The 7,500-nt window shown below is 45.2% G+C and overlaps 1 protein-coding gene across 2 annotated transcripts in view; it reads right to left on the reverse strand.

The window, feature by feature from the left end:
• Nucleotides 1-7,500, reverse strand: part of cntnap2a (contactin associated protein 2a) — a 369,048-nt gene that overhangs the window by 59,892 nt on the left and 301,656 nt on the right. The window lies entirely within an intron of this gene.

Here is a 7,500-nt window from a genome sequence, read left to right on the forward strand (position 1 = left end):
CGCTTGTTTTCTTCTTTAGAGCAAGACATGAGGTAGCATCTTGAGTCCTCATTTACTGATTAACTGTTAAAAAAAATCAAAAAACTCTAAAACATTTTTTGCAAGATTTTTGCAACCCCACCCACTTCAAAAATTAATATTTAAATAAGCAAAACTTGAGTGTAAGGCCTCCAGCAAGAGCCAGTTAAATCCTCCCCCACCGTCAACAACTTGGTAGCAAGTCAGAGAGCTGCTTGCTCCTCCATATGTAGACCTCATTTCAGCCAGATCCCACCTGTGCGTTAATGAATCCATGATACTATTCACACCTGCAGCAGTAGACCTGTGAAGTTGCCCCCAGAGGACAGGCAGGTTACTTGTGAAGAGAAAGGAGAATGATTTATCTGTTTTGAAGATGCGACCACTGGTAGGCGGTACCTGTACTTGCTGTGGCTTGCCACTCTCTCATCCGCACACATAAGTGGCTGTCCAGCGCGGTCATGTTAAAGAGCGAATGGTCTCCTGCCAGGTACGGGGCCGTCAGGGGGCACTGGCTGGTCTCTCTGCTCAGTGTTCCTGCGTTTAGTTCTCTGTCCATGGGATGTGTGGCGCGGTCTGATTACTGACCCATCGGATGTGTGGCGCGGTCTGATTACTGACACGTGACAATGTGCAATGTCACACTCATTCTCAGAAAGGGATTTTCCCAAAAGGGAGGAGAGAGAGGGAGAGAGAGAGTGATATGGAGAGAAAGAGAAAAAAGGAGAGGGAGGAAGAGAGATGGAGAGGGAGAGAGAGAGAGATGGAGAGAGAGGGATAGAGAAAGAGAGGGAGAGTGAGAAAGAGATGGAGAGAGAGAGAGTGGGATTAAAAGACAACTTCACTGTGAATAATATCAGCTCGCTTGAATATCTGGGATTAAAAAACTGTCGGGCAGAGCTGGTGCAGACGGAAATTTAATTGCTTCCTGTGTGGGGAGATTTTAATCAAGCATATCTCTCCCTCTCGTCACTTTTTACACAAGTGCAATTTCATTTGGAGGATTTAGCCTCGCTGGGCGGCACAGGGATAAGGGACGGGGTCTGTGGACGTCCTGCGAGTTCGCTGACAGGTCGGCAGAAGTTGATCAAGGACAGGAGCTACTGTAACCCAGCCTCCCTGACTGGTCTGGACTGGGGAGCAGTGATACCACATGACATGACATGACATGACATGACATGACATAATTTAACATAACATGACATGAAATAACATGACATAATTTAACATGACATAATTTAACATGACATGACATGACATGACATAACCATGATATGACATGATGTAACATAAGTTAGGGATATCGGCCGCCAAGGTGTCCCATTATACAGAATTAATGCACGAGGGGAAGGCAAAGATCTCCGCCCGAGTCCATTAATTCCGTATAACAGGACACCTTAAAGGCCGCTACCCCACTTATCACCCGGTTACCACTATAGGCAATAGTCATGCCTTAAGTATGTAAGGGGAAACTTCGCAGGTTCTGTTTAAAAAGAAGCCGACTTGTTCAGTTTGTTGTACAACTTTCTTTGGCCCTAACAGTGATAACGTGGACTCACCTCTCCCCACCACTCCCCCACCCCAACACCCTCCACACCAACACCACACACTGGAGAGTGGCCATTCATGAGCAAAGCCACACTACGGTGCCCCATGAGATGGCCTGACTTGGCATGACTACAGGGGGCAGTCATATTCCAGCTCCCTTCCCAGCGGTGCTGCCACCCCGGCCAATGGAACACAATGGCACAGGGCTCCAGACTAACTTTTTTTCTTAGGTGCACCAGCACAAAAGTTAGGTGCACCCAAATTTTCAACCACATCGCATTTAACACCGCAGCAGGTTCACTTTTTTTCCTTAATTACTGTCCTATATAGGTTGTCCTATAACTTATGATTTAGAATTCTACAAGAAAAGTAACTTAATGAAGTGTTGGTGCTGTAAGTGCTTCACTGAGCTGAAATTTAAACTTAAAACATCTCAAGATGAATTAAATAAAAATAACAGTGAGTAAATTAACAGTGCACGTCTTTTAAGGGCTTCAAACTGCACATCTCATGGCTCAATGTCTTACATACTATCCTTCATGATCTTTAGGCCTTGGCTAAACCAGCTCGCCATGCTAGCATCTTCCATAGAAATGTATTTGAGCACATTTTAAAGAGATGTTCCAAGTATACTATATACTATAGCCTATGCTATGCTATAGCCTGGGGGATTTTTATGTGATTTTGCAATGATGATTGCAATAATCATTTGATACTCCCACAATGCAATTTACTTTTTAATTTTAGTATTTTTAAATTTTCAATAAGAACATCACTATGGTTAATGCAGTAATGAAATGGTAGGCCTATTATTATAGGCTATTGCAATAACTTGCCATGCTCGATCTAAATGTGTCCATTCAATTCACCGTACACAATGACCAGTTATACATGCAGGGAATATTCGGGCTTTAAATGTAGCAGCGATATTCGGTTTGCGCCAAATACCGGATTATTTTTTTTTTATATAATAATTTTTTTATTGTATGAAGTTATTAGGGTCAGCACCTTACAACTGAAGATACCATTCAAACAAGTTACTTGCAGAGGGAAAATAACAGCAGTTTTTAAATTACATTTCTCTCTAAACACGTTCAATAAAAAGAAAAAAAAGAGATAACTCCAAAAGTTGATTTCCCTCCAACATTTCATGCTTCCCTCATAACACCAACCCCAAAACCTCCCACTCCTCCCTCATTCTAACATCCTCCCAGTCCCACCCCCTCCCTACACCCATTCCCCACTTCCCCAGCCCCCTTCAACTTCCCCCCAACCCTAGCCCCCCCACCCCCCCACACCTCCACCTTTCACACACAGTCACACACGCACAAGGAAAAAAGAAAAAGAAGGGGTTCAAGTATAGCTAATGTAGGAAGTTATACATATTATTTACATACGTTATTTTAATAAATTACGTATTATAAGGCATCATAAATGGTTTTCCATAAGTTATCAAATTGTTTATTTTTATTTCGATCCTCTGACAGTGTTTTTTCAATATTTAAATAATATTTCATTAATGCCCTCCACTCTTGGAGTGAAGGTACATCTTTATTTTTCCAATATTTAAGAATTAACTTTTTGAAAATTAAGGAAGAGAACAGAATTTGCCAACCAGTTGGGTACCTTATTCCCTCTGTATCTTGAAAAATGCATAGCCTTGGTGTGAAAATAATTTCCATTGTTATTTTTGATGATAACCACTGCTCAATATCCTTCCATATCTTTTTAACCCTCTTGCAATGCCAGAAGGAATGCATAAGTGAATCCTCATGTTGGTTACATTTTATACACCTATCAGATAGTCTAACATCAAATGTATGAATTTTATTTCTACTGTATATTCTGGTCACTACCTTAAACTGAATTAGGCGTAAACTCTCGTTACAGGTAAGCCTAACTGTGAGGTTCAAGCATTCCTTCCATCTTTCTTTTTGCCTCAAACCCCAAATCAGTTGTCCACTGGTTATATATATTTTTCAGTAATACATCACTGTCTTCAACTTTAATCAATTTTTTATACGTGTATCCGGTCAGACTCTTTTTCATTTCTGTTAAATATTTTCATAATATCTGAGGAACTTGTGTTCTCTAGATCAAGTTTATTAATCCATTTTTTTATTTGTATATACCTAAACGCTTCAGTATCTTTTAACTTATATTTGGCTTTCAACTCCTGGAATGGCAGGACTGAGTTGCATCTTATAATATCTGATATTTTCCTAATTCCGGCCAAATACCGGATTAAATTGATTGATGCCATCAGAATGAGTTTACACAACTCGCGCGCAAAACTAATATTGCTGTTGAAAACCGGGTTACTCCCTGCATGTAACTGCGGTCAATGACGCACTCCTTTTCGGCAATATCTGTATCTCTGTCGTTCATGAAGGCCTTGTATGCATTGTTCGCAATTTTAAGATGTCTTTTCATCTGCAATGACTCCTATAAATTTGGCGCAAGTGGCATTCCTGTACGTCGGGTTTACGTCCAAACTATTTTTCTGGTGAATAATTATTTCGGACTGAACTTGGTGAAGGGAAGTTTCACTAGGCCTATCGTAGGCAACGATAAACTTGATCATCATCTGGGGCTCGTCTGATCGGTTTGCTGCTGCCAGCCGCCGAAAGGCAGTGGGGAGAGGGGACATTTATCTCGGCCTATGTGACCACACTGTAATGCAACTACATCCACTCTGTTTATCTAACGGGTCTCTGACCCCTCTCTCTCTCTCTCTCTCTCTCTCTCTCTGCAGCACACACATTTTCAAATTTACTCACAGGCACTGGGCCACGGCCAATACGAGGGGAGGTCCCGCCCTTCACTATCTGTGATTTGTTTAAACCACGATATTGGCCAAATATGTGTCTGATATTGAACCAAAGGTAGAGTTTCAATGCGGACACTTTTTCCTCTCTCGAATAGCTGGTCGCACCGGTCGCACTCTGGAGCCCTGTGGCACTTAAATACCTGCTATTACAGAGAGTGCTGCTCGGCCGCAATGACTTTTCTCCCCACACCAAGCCGCTGTCTTAGGCCACAAAGAGATGGCTGAAGGCCATTGCAGCCCACTCTTGCCAGGACGTGCAGTCATACAGTGAGGAGACTGCTTCTCTGACGCCCGGTGGGGGTGGGGGGGGGGGGGGAGAGGAGATGGAGGGGGCAGTGGATTCCTGAAAGACTGAAAGGTTTTTGAGGGAGTCGAGAAAAGTGGTCCCTCACTGTGGAGAGTGTTTGGGAGGAGAGGTGTGTGGGCCGACCCCCTCTCAGAGCTGCGCCCAATTCACTGCCACTCAAACACACACACACACCTCACCACGACTCCTGAGCGCACGCACACACACCTAACTGCTGCTCCTGACTGCATTCACAGACACACACACACACACACAACTACAATAATTTGGCTGCACACACACATACATACACTCACCAAATGGCATGGACAAATTAACACATATACAAAGACACGGATACACACCCTCACATAAACAATGACATGTCTATATAGAACCATACTTCAGTAGGTCTACAACACACACACACACACACACACACACACACACACACACTCACACTCACACACACAAACCTCCCGAGTGGCAGCAGCTGCAGGTATGAAGGGGCTTGAGTGTGACTGCTTGACCGCTCTCAGCCTTCTGATCCCTGTAATTGGATTTGGGCTCTCGGGCGAGGAGTACTGGCACACTGGCCTGGCATACTTCACCAGGTGAGCACAGGAAGAAAGGAGGAGGAGGAGGAGGAGAGGGGAGGAGGAGGAGGAGAGGGGGAGGACAGGAGGAGGAGGAGGAGGAGAGGAGAGGAGAGGAGGAGGAGGAGGGGAGGACAGGAGAGGAGGAGGAGGAGGAGAGGGGAGGAGGAGGAGAGGAGAGGAGGAGGAGAGGGGAGGAGGAAGAGGAGGAGAGGGGGAGGACAGAGGAGGACAGGAGAGGAGGAGGAGGAGGAGAGGAGGAGGAGGAGGGAGGACAGGAGAGGAGGAGGAGGAGGAGGAGGGGAGGAGGAGAGGAGGACAGGAGAGGGGGGGAGGAGAGGGGAGGAGGAGGAGGAGAGGAGGACAGGAGAGGGGGAGGAGGAGAGGAGGACAGGAGAGGGGGAGGAGAGGGGGAGGAGGAGAGGAGGACAGGAGAGGGGGAGGAGGAGAAGCTCACCTCCACCTGCACCCTCAGGGGTATGCTGCCAAGCCCAGCTCAGGCACCAACACATTACTGAGGCCAAACAGGTGTGTGTGTGTGTGTGTGCGTGTGTGTGTGTGTGTGTGTGTGTGTGTGTGTGTCTGAGAGAGAGAGAGAGAGAGAGAGAGAGTGAGAGACAGACAGAGCTTGCACCTGTGCATAAGGGCTCTTATCCACAAAGATTAGGCACTTGTGTGTGTATAAGGATATGCTTGTGTGTGTGTGTTAATAGGTGTGAGAGAGTGCACGTGGGCATGCAGGAATGCACACACATAAAGCATATGTGTGTGATTGTGTGTGTGTGAGTACGTGAGTGTGTGTTTGCATGTGCCTCTGAGTATTTCTGTGAGAGAAAATTAGTTTGTGTGTGTTTTTATTTCTGTGTATGTGGGTGCATATTTGTGTATTTGGGTGTATCTGTGTGTGTGTGTCTGTGTGTGCACCTGACTGCCTGTACTGGCAGAGGACAAGATAAACACACACACACACTCACTGGTGCAACCCCCAATGATAACCCCCCACACTGGTGTGTTTGTGCATAAATCATCTTTAATAGATGCTAGTGCTCTGGGTAACAGGCCAGAGAAGGCCACAGAAGAAACAAGCAAAAAATAAAACCCACCACAAAGAAGATTCTTATCATAAAAACACCAATGACCCTCTCCCTGTCTGTGGCAGAATCTTTTATAGAATCCCAATATCTTCTCCAATTCATGCTGCTTCCATTTCTGTTTATTCATCCAACGTTCTTTGATACGGGGCTAACAGTCATGTAGAGAAGCCCCTTATTAGAGGGTTCTCCACAGAACCTATTAGTGACCATCATATGGGAAGCAGAAACATTAGCATTATAAGCAGTTGTTTCAAGTCCTTATCCCTGGAAGACCAGGGCTGATTATTGAGCCCTTGGTTTTAGCACAGTGGATAGTCCCAGAGTAGAACCATTAAAGGTTCCAGTGGATAGTCTCAGAGTAGAACCATTAAAGGTTCCAGAGGATAGTCCCAGAGTAGAACCATTAAAGGTTCCAGAGGATAGTCCCAGAGTAGAACCATTAAAGGTTCCCCTAAAGGACACTGGGAAACACTTTTCTTGAAATCAGCGTCATAAGAATGATATAGCAGCAGGTCACATTGTGAAAATGTTATAACTATCAGTTATGGTGACATGACAGTGGAGATCCTGGTCACTGGATACGTCAACAAGGTAAGTTGATGACGTATGACATGTTTAGGGCTTAATGCTGGTCTTAGTGCCTTATGTTAATAAACACTAAATATTTGTTGTACTTGTGTAATGAGAAGCCACAGTCTTCATTTGTGTTGTCAACTGACCGAAAGGTTATCAGTCTCCCGTGGCAGACAGACAGACATCTCATCTGAGCTGGTGGATCTGTGCTGGATAAGTCTTGGTCAATGTGAGAATGGATGCAGTCGGGAGCGCTTGCTGTCTGGGAACCGTATGCAGAGAGCCGCGCTAATGCCTCGGAGCAGAGATGATTGCAAATCAGAGTAAAAACCGATCTGTGATCTGCTCCAAGAGTCAGTGACCGTGTGTGTGAGTGTGTGTGTGTGTGTGTGTGTGTGTGAGTGTGCGATCCGCTCCAAGAGTCAGCCCCCGTCTCCCGCACGGTCTGCATGGTGGTGAGCGGCGAACGAGGAGAGTGGAAGCGGAGCAGAAATCATTGCTGCTGTTGAACTGCATTCTGGGAAGGCAACCCTCCCATCAATCTTCACTCATCAG

This window comes from Alosa alosa, chromosome 16 (genome assembly GCF_017589495.1).
Source record: "Alosa alosa isolate M-15738 ecotype Scorff River chromosome 16, AALO_Geno_1.1, whole genome shotgun sequence".
Classification (NCBI taxonomy): domain Eukaryota; kingdom Metazoa; phylum Chordata; class Actinopteri; order Clupeiformes; family Clupeidae; genus Alosa; species Alosa alosa.